This window comes from Mesocricetus auratus, unplaced genomic scaffold (genome assembly GCF_017639785.1).
Source record: "Mesocricetus auratus isolate SY011 unplaced genomic scaffold, BCM_Maur_2.0 Super-Scaffold_100025, whole genome shotgun sequence".
Lineage (NCBI taxonomy): Eukaryota > Metazoa > Chordata > Mammalia > Rodentia > Cricetidae > Mesocricetus > Mesocricetus auratus.
The window spans coordinates 20865118-20881467 of NW_024429206.1; the positions used below are offsets into that span (position 1 = coordinate 20865118).

General features: G+C 46.0%; 1 protein-coding gene across 10 annotated transcripts in view; it reads left to right on the top strand.

Annotated features, from left to right (window-relative positions):
* The window catches only part of Caln1 (calneuron 1), a 474698-nt gene that overhangs the window by 169909 nt on the left and 288439 nt on the right, over positions 1 to 16350 (top strand). The gene's annotated exons all lie outside the window — the stretch shown is intronic.

A 16350-nucleotide genomic window follows, 5' to 3' on the forward strand; every position in this document is an offset into this window, starting at 1 on the left:
TGACTTTCTCCATTTGTCATTGGTATTCAACATGCTTCCAAAAAAGTGATTGAGACATCTTATGATAAAAGAGGAAAATCATGAACCACAAAAGCTGTCAGAATAGAAATAGAAACAAAATTTCACATAGAGGCAAGGAGGAAGAAAAAAAATGTGACATTCTCCTAAACTTAGTAAGTTTACTGTGGGGGCTGGAGAGATGGCTCAGAGGTTAAGAATTCTTGCTGCTTTTGCAGATATGTTCTGTTCCTAGAACCCGGGTCAGGTGGCTCACAAGTGTCTGCAACCTCAGTCCCAGAGGACCCAGAACCACCTTCTTCTGGTCTCTGCAGGTATACGCATGTGTGTGTGTGCGTGCGTGCGTGCGTGCGTGTGTGTGTGTGCGCGTGTGTGTGTGCACCTGTGTGTAAATGTGTGCAGGTACGTGTAGAGGTCAAAGGTTGATGGCTGATGTCAGGCGTCTTCTTCGATTGCCCTTTACCTTATTGTTATTTATTTAATTCTTGGAGCATTTCATAGATGAGTGCAAAGTATTTTAATCATATTTATCCTCCTGGACCAGCACAACAAGTACCCCTCCAAGCTGCTGCTACTTCTTCTCCTTTTCTTCCTCTTCTCCCCCTCCTGCTCCCTTCCTGCTCCTCCTCCTCCTCTTCCTTTCCCTACTGAATCTGACTAGTACTGTCCTTATATGGGGTGCAGGATTATTCACAAAAAACATGCAGAAAACCGACTTTCCCTCCCCTAGGAGCTGTCAGTTGCCAGTAGCTCCTTGGCTGGAGTGTGAGACCCTGGGCCTGTCCTCCACCCGTGCTGGGATGTTCACTGGCTTGATCTGGTCCAAGCAGTCGCAGCTGCTGGGAGCTCATGAGCGTAGCAGCCATGTCATATCCAGAGGGCATTGTTTCTCAACAGTCTGCTCTATCCACTTTATTTTTGAGACAGGCTGTCTCTCTCATCTTGGGGCTCAGCAATTTGGTTAGATTGGTGGTTAGTGAGCCTAAGGGACCTGCCTGTCTGTACCTTCCCAGTGTGGGCGTTACAGTCATGTGCTGCCACACCTGGTGTTGTATGTGGGTGCTGGGGCTCTGGTCTCATGCTCACATGGTAAAGTGCCTGCCAACGGAGCAGTCGCCTCAGCCAGGACTTCCTGGGTGTATTTTAATATGTTCTTCTGCTCAATGGTGGTTTGCTGGAGGTGATTCTTGGTCGGAGAAGAGGTATTCAGTTTGGATCTCTGGATGCAGAGAGATAAGGGCACATTGCAATTTAGAAAGCCTTCCCGTCAAATGCATTATTAGCACCATCCGTTTCTCTGGTTCTTATTTTCATGTCTCTGCTTCAGGTTGCAGTTCCAGAGTAACTGATGTCCTTTTCTGACCTCAGAGGGTACTACATGCTCATGGTACACATACATGTGAGCAAAGTACAAATTCTTGTCACTTTTTTTGAGACAGAGTTTCTCTGTGTAACAACCCTGGCTGTCCTGGAAGCTAGCTCTGTAGATCAGGCTGGCCTCAAACTCACAGAGATCCTCCTGCCCCTACCTCCCAAGTGTTGGGATTAAAGGCATGTGCCACCAAGCTCAGTGCATACACATTTGTGCTACATAAAAATAAATACTCTTTCTTTATTCTATTTTTAACTTAAATTAGAAACAAGCTTCTTTTACATGTTAATCCCAGTTCCCTCTCCCTCCCCTCCTCCCCTGCCCCCTACTGACCCCCTATCCCCATTCCCTTTCTGCTCCCCAGGGAGGATGAGGAGTTCCATGGGGATATTCAAAGTCTGTCATATCATTTGGAGCAGGGCCTAGACCCTCCCTCATGTTTCTAGGATGGGCTCCCAAAGTCCATTCGTGTACTAGGGATAAATATTGATCCACTATCAGAGGCCCCATAGATTAACCAGACCTCCAAACTAACATCCTCGTTCAGGGGGTCTGGAACAGTCCTATGCTGATCCTATGTCAGTCTGGGGTCCATGAGCTCCCCCTTGTTCAGGTCAGCTGTTTCTGTGGGTTTCTCCAGCCTGGTCTTGACTCTTTGCTCATCACTCCTCCCCCTCTGCAACTGGATTCCAGAGTTCATCTCAGTGTTTAGCTGTGGATGTTTGCTTCTGCTTTCATTAGCTACTGGATGAAGGCTCTAGGATGGCATATAAGGTAGTCATCAATCTCATTATCAGAGAAGGGCATTTAAGGCAGCCTCTTGACTATTGCTTAGATTATTACTTGGGGGCCAAACTTGTAGATCTCTAGACATTTCCCTAGTGCCAGATTTCTCTTTAAACCTATAATGGCTCCCTCTATTATGGTATCTCTTTTCTTGCTCTCCTTTATTCTTTCCCTGACTCAATCTTCCTGCTCTCTCATGTCCTCCTCTCCCCTCCTCTTCTCCCCTTCTCTGTCTTCTAACTCCCTCTTCCCTTCCCCATGCTCCCAATTAGCTCAGGAGATCTTGTGCCTTTCCCCTTTTCCAAGGGACCATGTCTGTCTCTCTTAGGGTCCTCCTTGTCTCCTAGCTTCTCCGGCAGGGTGGATTGTAGGCTGGTAATCTTTTGCCTTATGTCTAAAGTCTATATATGAGTGAGTACATACATACATACCATGTTTGTCTTTTTGTGACTGGGTTACTTCGCTCAGGATGGTTTCTTCTAGTTCCATCCATTTACCTGTGAATTTCAAGATTCCATTGTTTTTTTCCCCACTGAGTAGTACTCCATTGTGTAAGTCTACCACATTTTCTCCATCTATTCTTCAGTTGAGGGGCATCTAGGTTGCTTCCAGGTTATGGCTATTACAAATAATGCTGCTATGAACATGGTTGAACAGACGTCCTTGTTGTATGAATGGGCATCTTTTGGGTATATGCCTAAGAGTGGGATTGCTGGATCTTGTGGTAGACTGATTCCCATTTTCCTGAGGAACTGCCATACTGATTTCCAAAGTGGCTGAATGAGTTTGCACTCCCACCAGCAGCGGAGGAGTGTTCCCTTTTCTCCACATCCTCTCTAGCATATACTGTGGCTGGCGTTTTTGATTTTAGTCATTCTGACAGGAGTGAGATGGTGTCTCAGAGTTGTTTTGATTCATTTCCATGATGGGCTCTCTCTCTCTCTCTCTCTCTCTCTCTCTCTCTCTCTCTCTCTCTCTCTCTCTCTCTCTCTCTCTCAATGAAAAGGTTTATTTTAGTTCATGATTTCATGTGTGATTGGTTTCGTTGCCTTGGACTCCAGCAAGAGAGTACATCATGATGGAAGTATGCACTGGAGTAAGCTCATGGTGATTTTGAAGCAAAATGGAGAGAGATGAAGGGATCAGGGATCCATGTCCCAAAAGCCCTTCCAGGGGCACAGTCCCGATAAAAGTCCTTCCAGGGGCACAGTCCCGATAAAAGTCCTTCCAGGGGCACAGTCCCGATAAAAGTCCTTCCAGGGGCACAGTCCCGATAAAAGTTCTTCCAGGGGCACAGTCCCTTCCAGGGTCTCACTCCCGATAAAAGCCCTTCCAGGGGCACACTCCTGATAAAAGCCCTTCCAGGGGCACACTCCCGATAAGCGAAAACCTCCCAACAGGCCCCACTTCGTACAGGTTTTCACCACCTTCCAATAGCCCCAAGCTGAGGATCAAACCTTCAGCACATGAGAAACTGGGAGACAAAATAAATTAAAATGATGCAGTTTAATAGCTTAATATGAATATTAAAACATTAACCTGAGATCGTTGAAGGGAACATTATCAGCTGGGATGGAGAGATGGCTGAGCCTTTGTGTACAGTTTCCAGTACCCATATCAGGCAGCTCACAACTGTCTATCTCCAGGAGATCTGACACCCTCTTCTGTAGGCATCTGTATTCTCTCTCTCTCTCTCTCTCTCTCTCTCTCTCTCTCTCTCTCCTTCTCTCTCTCTCTTTCTCTCTCTCACTCACACACACACACACACACTTAAAGAGGGACTTGTCGATTGTTTCTTGTAAAATTACTTTTATACTGTTCCCAGGGAAAGATTCCTGTTCACCAGAAATGCAGAAATGCCTCCTCATTGATCTACTGAGGTCATTAAGTACTCGTATCTAACTAAATGAGTTAACCTGCTTAGAATTGTCCAACATTATCCATCTGGATACTGAGGTGAGTTTGCCAAAACCCATCATTTTGATGTTGGCTTTGTTGGTACTGAGTTATTTCTCCTCATACTAATTGGCTATCACTAGGTCCAACTGTTTTGGGACCAATCAAGGATATAATATTAGCAACATGTTCTAGGAGGGCTGGCTCACCCATCTCCCCTCTTTCCAATATCACCTCGAGTTATTTAAAAGCAGGTGATGAGTTGGGATGCAGCCATTGACAATATACAGTTTTTCCTACCGAGATGGTTATTTCATAGCCAGGCCTGTAATTTCAGTACTCTGGTGACTGAGGTTCATAAGTTCAAGATTTGGTTTTCATTGTGATATATTAAGTCCAAAACTCAAAAAAATCGAAACAAACAAACAAACAAACAAACCCAATGCATGTTGAACACATGAACACCAGATCCTCTGAGAAGTTTGTGCCAAGGGAGTTAGGTATTCCTGATATGATACATTCCCTAATGAGGTAGGACTGTATTGATGTAGGTAGGTGATACAGAGAGCTTAGAGGCTTGGTGACATTTGATGACATCCAGTGCTTAATGGAGTTTGGTTTATACTATGTGGATCATAGCACAGAATTCTTAGCACAGCCAAGTGAGTAACTAATATGAATTTGGTATGTAGCAAATATCCAATAGCAGCAAAAGTAGGGCTGGGGACACATGGCTAGAATCCTTCCTGTGAGGGGCGGGGGTATAGGCCAGTAGTAGAGTGTCTGCCTAGAATTCCCCAGTAAGGGACTAGGGTGTGGCTCAGCATTAGCGCATCTGTCTCAAATCCAAGGGTTCCATTCCCAGTGCTTCACGTGGGTGTGCAGGCCCACACAATCGACACCTGCCCCCACAATAATCTTGTTTCTTTTTCCTCCCCCTCCTGCTCCTCTGTTCCCTCTTGCTTTTGTTCTTCCGAGTCTCATACTCCTTTGGATTTTAGTGGACCTGGTCTTCTGCCTTTGTATCACACCCGTTAGATCAAGAGTAGCGTTCGGTCTTGTCGAGACACTTCAATTGGGGTAGAGGCCTCTCTCTTTGGGAGCCCAGACTCCTTTCTAACACCATCAAGTCCACTAGAGAAATTCATCCATTCTGTGTCTTCAGAGTCACTCGGGGACCATGATTAATATGAGTCAGGGTTCTCTAGAGGAACGGGACCAATTAAAAATAATATCTTTTTATTAATAAATCAAATTATACTAAAATAGTAGCAGTAATTGTCTCACCCCGAGAGGCTGAGAACCTGGGAGTTGCTCATTCCTTGAGGTTTGGTGCCTCAGCAGTCAGAATAGCCCTTTAGTGGGCGTCTGTCCCTGCAGATACCCAGAACCTGGCAGTTGCTCAGTCCACAGTCCTCATTGGTCCCAAGCTGGTGCCTAAAACCTAGAAGGTTCCTGGAGAGCTTGCTGGTCCTTAGTCAGTGATGGGAGCCTGGATACACTGGTTCTGGTGTTAGCAGTGGAATCAAGAGCAGCAACAGGGTAAATCAACGCGGCCCTAAGAAGGAAGACCAGAGGCGAATAACCTTCCTTCTGCCGTAACCTTTTTATCTGAGTTGCTACCAGAAGGTGGGACACATGCGGGTTGGGTCTTCCCACTTCCATTAAGCAACTGGGACAAGACTTTAATGGAGTCTCTAAACGCAGGTGATTCCATTTGTAGCAAATTGACATTAAGACCAGCCTTCACATAGTCTCTCCATCTCCCTTTTGCCTCCTCTCCCGTAACACGTGGAACTAACTTGCGGGATAGACACATTCTCAACTAAGACCTTGGAAGATCTGGTTTTCAAGCTTTCAACGACATTTCTCTCATCCGACCCAGTCTTAAAGGAGCCTTATTCCATCGTTAGGGACAGTCCATCCCAAGTGGACTTCTAATTTTCCTCCCATCTGCATTCTTCAGTTAGCAAGCCAGTAAGCAGTGTTCCTCCATCGCCTCTGTTCCTGCCTGGAGTTCCTACCTTCATTTCCCTTAGTGATGGAGTGTGGCCTGAAAGTTGTAAGATGAAATAAACCCTTTCCTGTTCAATTGCTTTTGGTCATGGTGGTTTTATCGCAGCAATAGGAAGTCTAACTAAAACAGGTGGGGGATGTGTGGGAGGACCCTAAGGAAGTTGAGGGCTTGAATTCGTAGATTCTGATGGGCTTATTTTGCCTAAGGAAAAAGTCTGCCCTGCCCCCTTGGCACAGGATGCATCATCATCCCCACTCTCCTGCATTGTTGCCCTTTCTACCTTTCTTGGTTAGGGTCTCAATTGCTATGGAGAGACACCATGACCATGGCAACTCTTATAAAGGAAAACATTTAATTGGGGGGGAGGGCTTAATCCATTATCCTCATGGTGGGACATGGTAGTGTGCAGGCAGACATGGTGCTGGAGAAGGAGCTGAGAGTCCTACATCTTAATCTGCTGGCAGCAGGAAGTGAACTGAGACACTGGGCATAGCTTGAGCATAGGAGACCTCAAAGTCCACCTCCACAGTGACACACCTCTAACAAGGCTGCGTCTACTTCAAAAAAGGGACACCTCCTGGTAGTTCCACTTCCTATGAGCTTATGGGGGTCAATTACATTCAAACTACCACACTACCTTTATCTGAGTGAATCAATTATGTCTCACGAGTAGAGCAGGCAATGTGGATTCCTATTAGGGACCACCAACCATTGCCTCTGGACTTATAACTAGACTTACAGCTAAGCATGCTCCTAGAGGTAGGGCAGAAAATGTGCTCCAGAAGGTACCATGCTACATCCCTAAATAACTTGAGTTTTGAATTCACTTAAACAGATGTCTGGGAATATGTGTGGGGATGGATTTTAAGGGTGTGGGATAATGGTAGAAGGAATATAAATTCAGACTGAATTTGTCTATAAGGACCTATTGAGAAGACATTCTAGGTTTAGTATTGAATCATACACAGCTAAAAGTGTACCAATAATTATTTTGATTGGTTGGATGGAGTATTTGTCAAAGGATAGCCAACTGAGAAGGAGCTGGAGTGGCCTGATATTCTTTGGCTTAGTTTTGATGGAGGGATTTTAAGACTCGGGGGAACTGGAATGCTTGAGTGGATTCGCCGTTTGAAATCTAACCCCCCACGATGGGATGACCCAGAAGGCATGCCCTTCGCTAATGCTCTGAGATGGAAAATGAGAGGGGCACCCGCACACTTGACGAGCTTTTGCACCGCTCTTCTTGTGCCCGACCTTAGGATGGGAGATGCCGCTGTTCAGTTGAACAGATCAAGCGTTATATCAGTCATCTATTTACCATCTGTCTATGTATATATGCCTGTATGTATCATCTATCTATCTATCTATCTATCTATCTATCTATCTATCTATCTATCTATCTCCTATCTGTCTGTCTATCTATCTTCCTATCATATATCTATTTATTTTTGAGACAGGGTCTCTATTAGTTGCTCAAGCAAGCCTAGAGCTCATTCTGTAGCAGGAGGCAGGCCTCAAATCTGTGATCTTCCTGTATCATCCTTCCCAGCATCTGGGATGACAGATGTGCACCGCCAACCATGCCCAGCTGGAACCAGTATTATTGGTTTGTTTCTTACACCAAAGTTTCATGGTGATAATGAGGAAATAGGTTGTTTTGTTTTTCCTTATGAAACTACTAAAATGAACTGTCCCAGGATGGAGAGTAACCCTGGACACCAGTCACTAGCCCAGCTATAAGTGTGGTCCCAAAGCTGGTACCGGCCAGGGTAGCTTTTGCTGTTTTCTGCATTCCCAGTGAAATAAGCTCAAACCTCAATCACCTGGAAGGGACAGTTAACATGTCTGAGCTTTGGAGCATGGCAGACAGCAGGCACTGTGAAATTCTTGGCCCAGTGCCCCTGTGTAATTTCTAGGCTGTTAGAAAAGCTATGTCTTGATATCATCTGGTGCCCGGGTTGGAGGAACGTGCGGGGAAGGGGAGCCATGGAGTCATACCTGAGAACACAGCTTTTCCTGTACCTGTGTGGTGGGCAGTGTTTCAGCTAAAACATTGGGGCTTAAAGGGAAAGTCAGTCTGAGGTGTGTGTTTGATCACAATTTTATGTTAATTCTCTTTTAGACTCCTGAGGGTATTGGCTTATCTTTTGAGATGGGTGGGATGAATATGTAAATTAGGAGAGATAATATTTCAAATTTGAATCTCACTGAGTAAGTTAGGACAATGGATAAGATATGAACCTTGGGTCTTTTTATCCCATGGAACTTGGAATATTTATGGGTAGTGTTTTTTTTTCCTTGTAAAGAGCTATACCTTTAAATTTTGTTTTACATATGGCAGTTTGAATGAGAATATCCCTCTAGCCTCAAATGTTTGAATACTTGGTACCTATTAGATGGAACTGTTTGGGAAGGATTAAGAGGTGAGGCATTATTGGAGGAGGTGTGTCACTAGGGGTGGGCTTTGAGATTTCCAAAGCTCATGCTATTCCCAGTTGTCTCTCTCTGCCTTGTGGCTGTGTCTCAAGATGTTTGCTCACAGTTACTGCTCCAGCACCATGCCTGATGCCAACCTCCCTGCCATGAAGGTTATGGACTTTAGCCCTCTGAAATTGTAAGTCCCAAATAAATACTTCCTTTTATAAGTTGCCTTGGTCATAGTGTCTCATCAAAGCAATAGGAAAGTAACTGAGACACATGTAAGGTGTGTGTGTGTGTGTGTGTGTGTGTGTGTGTGTGTGCTCGCGCGCACACACACACACACACAGTACATATCCACTATTGATGTCAGTAGTCAGAAATATCTCTTAATTTTTTCCATCTTACTCATTAAGGCAAAATCTCTCAATTCAACTCAGATCTCACTGATATGGCTAGTCTAACTAGCTACTTTTCTTTAGGGGTCCCTTGTCTCTTGCTCCTCAGTGTTACAACTATAAGGGGCCACTCTGCCCATCTGTCATTTATGTGGGTTTGAGGGATCCAAACTCCAATTTTCACATTTGTACAGCAAACACTCCACCCACAGAGCAGTCTCTCCTTGTCATATTCTTAAAGCAATTTAAATAAAAGATTAATACTCATTTGTTAGTGCTTGGATGTCCCCACAGGCTTATGTGTTTGAACACTGGTCTTTAGCTGGCAGTGCTGTTGGGGTGGGAATAGAACTTTTAGGAGATGGGGCCTCACTTGCAGAAATAGTCACAAGGGGAAAGCCTTTGGAGGTTGTTATTATTGTTATGTCATAGAATTAGTTTCCATTTCCTCATTCCTTTCTTATAAAATAATTCTCTCTCTGTCTGTCTGTCTGTCTCTCTCTCTCTCTGTGTGTGCACGCGCGTGTGTGTGTGTGTGTGTGTGTGTGTGTGTGTGTGCGTGCGCGTGTGTCCCTGAGTTTATATTTGTGGGCCATGTGTGCAGTGCCCATGGAGGTTAGAAGAAGGTCTTGGATCTCCTGGAGCTAGAGTTACAGATGGTTGTGAGCTGAATACAACCCTGTGATGCTGGGTGTAAAACCCTGGTCTTCTGCAAGAGTAGCAAATGCTCTTAACTGATGAGCCATCTTTCCAATCCTGTCCCTCCCTTTTCATCTCAGGAACGTCCTGGTTTGGAAAGTTCTAGAAAGAATTGTACTTTCTAGAACTGAAGGGCTTATATAATTTCCCCCAACTTTTTTTTCTTTTGGCAGGGAGACTCTCTCTGTAACTCAGGCTGTCTTAGAACTTACTATGTAGTCCAGGTTAGCCTCGAACTCATGGTAATCTTTTTGCCTCAGCCTTCAGAGTGTTAGGATTGGAGGCCTGAGCTACCGTATCTGGCAGGAATGTCTGTCTCTTTTGAAGTATAGTGGTGATAAAACCTGCTATCACTTATGACACTAATGATGTCCCAAGGAGTGGTACAATCTTGAGATTTGCCCATCTCTCTAGCCCATTTGTCTTTAAAGAACATTTATTTAAGGAGGTAAGACATCAGGGCAAGTGCTAATGGCCCCAGGTTGATGTGAAACACAGACCACTGCTCTGAGCTCATAAACAGACTCCCTGTCTGTTCAACTCCAAACTCCTCTCAGAGAAGTGTTTCCTTCTGAACCTCTGATAATAGTTTTTGATTATAATGTGTTTGTGGGCACAAAAGCATTGCCTGCTCACAGGAAAACACATTTGTCTTCATTGAGGCGGTGACTCAATGCGTGTGCTGGAGACAGTCACAGTCACTTGGGAGGCTGATATGTGGGGACAGTGGCTGATAGATCTAGAGTGAGAATGCATACATCATGTCATTCCTTCGTGGCCTTAACAAATTACCAGTCAGAGACAAATCAAGTACATGGCTTGCTCGTCATCCTGTGCTCTGCATCCTTCCCCAATTTGATCCAAATTCTAAACACACACACACACACACACACACACACGCACACACAAGCACAAGCACACACCCCACACCATCCAGAACATTTGCAGAGGATAGAGGAGGCATCTGTAAAGTTGCCCATTGCCAGGAAAAAACTCAGGAAGAAAAATGTCATAGTAAGATTCTGGAACGTGCGGGCATCTAGGGTGAGGAAGATAGCATGCCACCAAGGAAGCTGAGTGGGAGGGAGAACCTGAGTGTTCTGGGTAGTTATAAATCTAATTTTCTGCTGGGCAGTGTTGCATAGTAGTCAGAACTACGAAGAATAGCTGGAACAGAGAATATACCCTAATGCAATGTTGACTGTTGCCGGCTGTGGTACACTCATAAACAGCCTTTGGTTTCATCCTCGGAAATACCATCCTTCTCCTTTGTGATGGATTTCCCACAGGCTTGGAGCTCACCAAGTAGGCTGCCTGGCCAGAGAACTCCAGTGACCTGTCTCTGCGTCATCAGCACTGGGTAGGAACCAAGCTCAGTCCCTCATGCCCGCCTCGAACCTGTACCATCTCCTCAGACCCCAAATTGAATTTTGGTACAAATTAAAACATTGTATTCACTCTACAGGTTCTCATTACATCCTGAAATATCTGAGCACACTGACTACTAGCATATAAAAGTCAGAGTGGCCATTTGATGGAGATCCTGTCCCTAAGAACCCACCCGAGAAGGTAATGTAAGGAAGAGCAGGAGGGATGGGAAGATGGTCTCAGAATCAGGGAATTATGGTTCCCATTCCTCAGGAGCCTTCTCTGAATCTATTTTTCAACTTGTAAAAACAAGTCAATGATATTTACTTTGTGTGTGTGTGTGTGTGTGTGTGTGTGTGTGTGTGTGTGTGTAGTCCAGACAAGGCACCGGGTGTCCTCTTCTATCACTTTTGACACTGGGTGACCTTGTTTCTTTGAGTTGGAGCTTGTGTTTTGGGCCAGCTGGAAGCTGGCAGAGCCCACTGGTCCTCTTTTCTTTTCTCTATTCAGTGCTGCAGTTACAAGTGTGCGTGTGACCATGCTCTGCTTGTCTTGTGGACTCAGGGATCAGAACTCCACTCATTCTTGTGCAATAAGTTTCTTCACCACTAAGCCATGTTTCCAGCCCCTTTGTTGGGGTTTTGAAATAATAAAAAAACCAAAAACAATGGTATCTGTATTAGTGACTTTCTTCATTGATGCAACAAAATACCTTTAAAAAAAAAGCTATTTAAGGAAAGAAGTGTTTGTTTTGATTTTCTCTTTAAGCACACAGCCCATCATGGTGGGGAAGGCATGGTAACAGGAGCATGTGGCAGGTGAGTCACATGACACCCACAGTCAGGAAGCAGAGAGAGACGGATGCTGGCGCTCAGCTCACTGTCTCCTTTGTATTCAGTCCAGGACCCCAGCTCATGGAATGGTACCACCTACAGTTAAGGTGGGTCCTTCTACCTCAGTTAACTCAATCAATATAACACCTTACAGACATTCCTAGGGGCTGACTTAATCTAAATAACCCCTCATAGCCACGCCCATAGGCCTGTCCCCTGGGTGACTCTACATTCTGTCAAGTTGACAGTGTTAACCATCACAGCATAACTCATCCAATCACTTGGACATCCATTCAGCAAATATGTATTGAATGCTGACAACATTCGTCTCACTTTTTAATATAGTGAAGAATGCAGAAGGATTCCTTCACCCGGTCCGGCTTTGGCTCTTGTGGTGTGATATGTGTTATGTGATAAGATGGCTATTCGTCTGTATGATCATGGGTGGAACAGCCAGCTATCATGTTAAGTTAAATAGTCAGACTCAGAAAGACATATCACATGATTTGCTCATCTGTGCACTCTAGATTAAAAAATATGTGACGTACCAGTAGAACGGACACTGTTTAGGGAGAGCAAGGGGACCACTGAAGAGGTGTAATGGTTACCTTTAATTGTCAACTTGCTGCAACCTAGAACCACCTGAAAAGAGAGTTCCCTTGGCCTAGGGGCACCTCTGTAAGGAACTGTCTTGATTGTCTATGTAGGAGGACCCAGCCCATGGTAGGTGGCACCATCCCCTACTCAGGGGGTTCCTGAACCATGAAATAGCCGAGAAACCGAGCCGGGAACAAGTGAGCAAGCAAAATGCGCATGCGTGTTTCCCTTCCGCTCCGCTCTTGACTGTGAATGCCTGTGATCGGCGGTCTCACGCCCCTGCCTAGACTCCGCTATTGTGGCGAGCCATTATGATGAACTGCTCCCTGGAACTGTAAGCAGAAACATTTGCCTTTCTTCCCTAATTTGCTTTTTGTCGGGGTAGTTTATCAGAGCAACAGAAACGGACCGAGAACAGGAGGCAGGGAAAACAGGGGCAGGGAAGGGAGGGCGACTGAACAAAACACATGATGTACACAAATGAAAATGTCATCGTGAAATCTATTATAGTTTGTGGTTTTTTTTTTACAGTAAATGTATGCTTATAAAAAACATAATTTAGAGCTGAAGACATGGCTCAGTTGATCTAGGGCTAGCCCTGCACGCGTAGCTGTGATCTGAGCAGACGAGGAAAAGTGGGCGAAGCGGAAATCAGGGTTGAAGCTGGACCTGGGCCTAGGCCTTTGTCCCAGTTACTCAGAAGGAGGAGGCAGGAGAAATAAAGTCCAGGCTCGCCTGCATCACAAAGTGAGCTCATGACCAGCCTGGGAAAGTTAGGTGGATTCTGTCTCACAATAAGTACAAAGGGAGCTGGAGTGTAGTTCAGCGGTGGAGTCACTTGCCTACCCATTGAGGAGCCTGGGGCAGGGCTCACTGATAGAATGCTTGCCTAGACTCCCCCAGTATGGGGTTGGGAGTGTGGTGTAGTGGTAGAACATTTGACTTGCAATATTCTATCCCCAATACCAAAAAAATAAAGGAGAGTTAAAATTCTCTTGTGGTCCAGGGTACAAGGCAATGAGGCTGGATTTTTTTTTTTGGAGACAGGGTTTCTCTGTGGCTTTGGAGGCTGTCCTGGAACTTGCTCTGTAGACCAGGCTGGCCTCGAACTCACAGAGATCTGCCTGCCTCTGCCTCCTGAGTGCTGGGATTAAAGGCGTGTGCCACCAACGCCTGGCTGAGGCTGGATTTTTAGTGTTGGCTGTTGGGGGATGTTTCAAGTTTTCTGAGTTCAGGATACAGCCAGCCTTCCAAACAGTTTGCTCTGGGCCTAGTGACTTCAGTGGAGTGAGCAAAAGGGAGCTATAGGTGAGCAGCAGGACCTTGCCAAACAGTCAAGGCTAAATATAGGCTATGTCTGCCAAGATGGTCATTGGGTAACAGCGCGCGCCATGCAATCCTGAGAACCTGGAAATCACATAAAGGTAGAAAGGGAGACCCAACTCCACAAAGTTGTCCTCTGACCTGTATACATGACACTTTCATGCCCGAGGTCACACACATCATCATACATACATTCACACTATAATGATAATTTTTTTAAAGCCAACCCTTTGACCTCAGAGAAGAAGGAATCTGTGCGGCTTATCCTGTGGTTCCCATTGGGCCTGGGGATGCTATCTCCCGATTCTCATGGCTGCCCAGCTAAGCCCTGGCTGTCCTCATTATCACCGTAGAAGAAGAAAACAGAGGTTAAGTGCTTGCCCCAAGGTTATACACTAGCTGCCCTATTCTGAGTTTCCAGTTTAACCCCTCACACTCACTGCTCTCCTGCTCATCTTAGCTAGATGCTAGGCCTGCCTTCCCACTCCCCCAGGGGACAAATTTCCTGTACTCGCATTGAGTCGTTTGGGGGGGGGCTGTCTGAGAGATAGTGGACCAGGGCTGCAGAAGGGCACAAGGGATTCTTAGGGAAGGCTGGATTGCCAGATTGTGCCTGGACATGCGGGCATTGAATAAAAGACCTTGGGCTTTCATTGTCCATGGAAGCCTTGTTTTACTGTTTGAAGATGCGGGGTGGGTCTCAGGGAAATATTACTGCTGGGTCAGCTTTGCCTCCTCTGCCCAGACTGTGACCTTCCCAGAGTTTTGACCTCCTTGAGCCCCAATCCCTCACTGCCCTCCTCTCTTCCCTCCTCCTCTCTTTCTCTCCCCTCCTCCATCCTTCTCTCTAGTCTGTCCTAGTTTGCTTTGCTGTTGCTGTGATAACTCCCCATGACCAGAAGCACCTAGAGGAGGAAAGGGATTATTTGGCCCCACATCCTGGGCACAGCCCGTCATTGAGGGAAGTCAGGGCAGGAACTCAAAAGCAGGTAGGTGCAGATGCGGAGGCCGCGGAGGAGCGGTGCCTACTGCCTTACTCTCCATGGCTTGCTTTGCTGTATAACCCACAGGCACCTGCCTAGAAGTGGCACTGCCCACAGTGGGCTGTGCCCCTCCACCACCAATCATTTACTTTAAAAAACGCCCCACAGGCCAGTCTGATGGAGGCAATTTCTCAGATGAAGTTCCGGTTTTCTAGGTGACTCTGATGACAACATGACAAAAAAGCAGTCATCACACCTTCATTTTTCCTTTCTTCCCCTAACCCTTTCTCCCCTCCCTCCCTCCCTCTGTCTTTCCTTTCTTTATTCCCTCCCTCCTTCCCTCCCTCCCTCCCTCTGTCTTTCCCTTCTTTACTCCCTCCCTCCCTCCCCTCCCTCCCTCCAGTACTAGTATTGAACCTATGATCTTGTACATGATAGTCAAGTGCTCCACCACTAAATTCTGCCTCCTGCTACATTCTTTTGAGTCAGAGTCCCACTCAGTAGCTCAGGCTATCCTAGAACTTGCAACCCTCCGGCATCAGGCTCCTAAGGACTGGAATTATAGACACGGGTTGCATGACTGGCTTAACCCTGATTTCCCTACCTGGCAAAGGAAACTGGCACTGTTTGTGCAGCTTCTCTTATGGGCTGTGGTGGCTTCACCAGCTGGGCTCAGGCCAGTGTCTGGCCTCTTGTACAGAAGATAGACTCACTGGGGCTCATGGCTGGAGAATAGGTAGCATATTGGCCTTATGCAAAGCAGGAAGAGTAAACCAGGAAGGGGAGAGCCAGGCTGGCCTTCACTCAAGGCTGAGTGATCGCTGTGCATGTCTCTGTATGGTTCAGTCATTTGGACCTGTGTGCCCTCTAACTGGTTTAGAATGCAGCCCCTGCGGTTTTTCAATATCCCGTTAATGAAGGAATTTGTTCTCACATCACTTAGGTGATTTCTCTTTGTTTTTTCTAGCTTTCCCAAGATTAAAAAGAATTTGCTGCCTTTCTGTTATATCTTGAGACACTTTTAACCTTAAAGGTATCCTTCCAGAAACATGCCCCCACAGCCCTGCAGCATGGTCTGTGGTAGACTCCTGAGTCTCAGCTGGTAGTTGAGATTTTATTTTTATTCTTAAGTGTGTGTGTGTGTGTGTGCCCATGAGTGCAAGTACCCACAGAGGCCAGGAGGACAGTGGATTCCAGGAGGCCATGAGCTACCTGACATGGATTCTAAAGACAAAACCCTCATTTCTTGGGTCCTCTTAGTTGAGTGCTCTCAACAGCTGAGCTATCTCTCCAGCTTCTATTTTTGCTGCTCTCTTTGGGGGGCTTTTAACGTCTCTTTTCATCACTCTGCTATAATTACAATTTGCATCTGAAATGGCCCCCTTGGACTGGTGCTTTGAGTAATTGTCCTCAGTCTGAGGTGCAGTTTTGGGAGGCCATGGAACCCTTAGGAGGTGGTGCTTGGCTGGAGGGAGTGGGTCCTTTTGGGGGGGTACTTTGGAGGCTATACCCTGGACCCCACTTTCCTGCTTCCTGATTTGTCACGGTGTGAACAGTCTCCACCACACCCTCTGGTTACCATGAGGTGTTCCGCCGCACTTTTCCACCATGGTGAGCCAAAACTCCATGAGTTCCTCTTTCT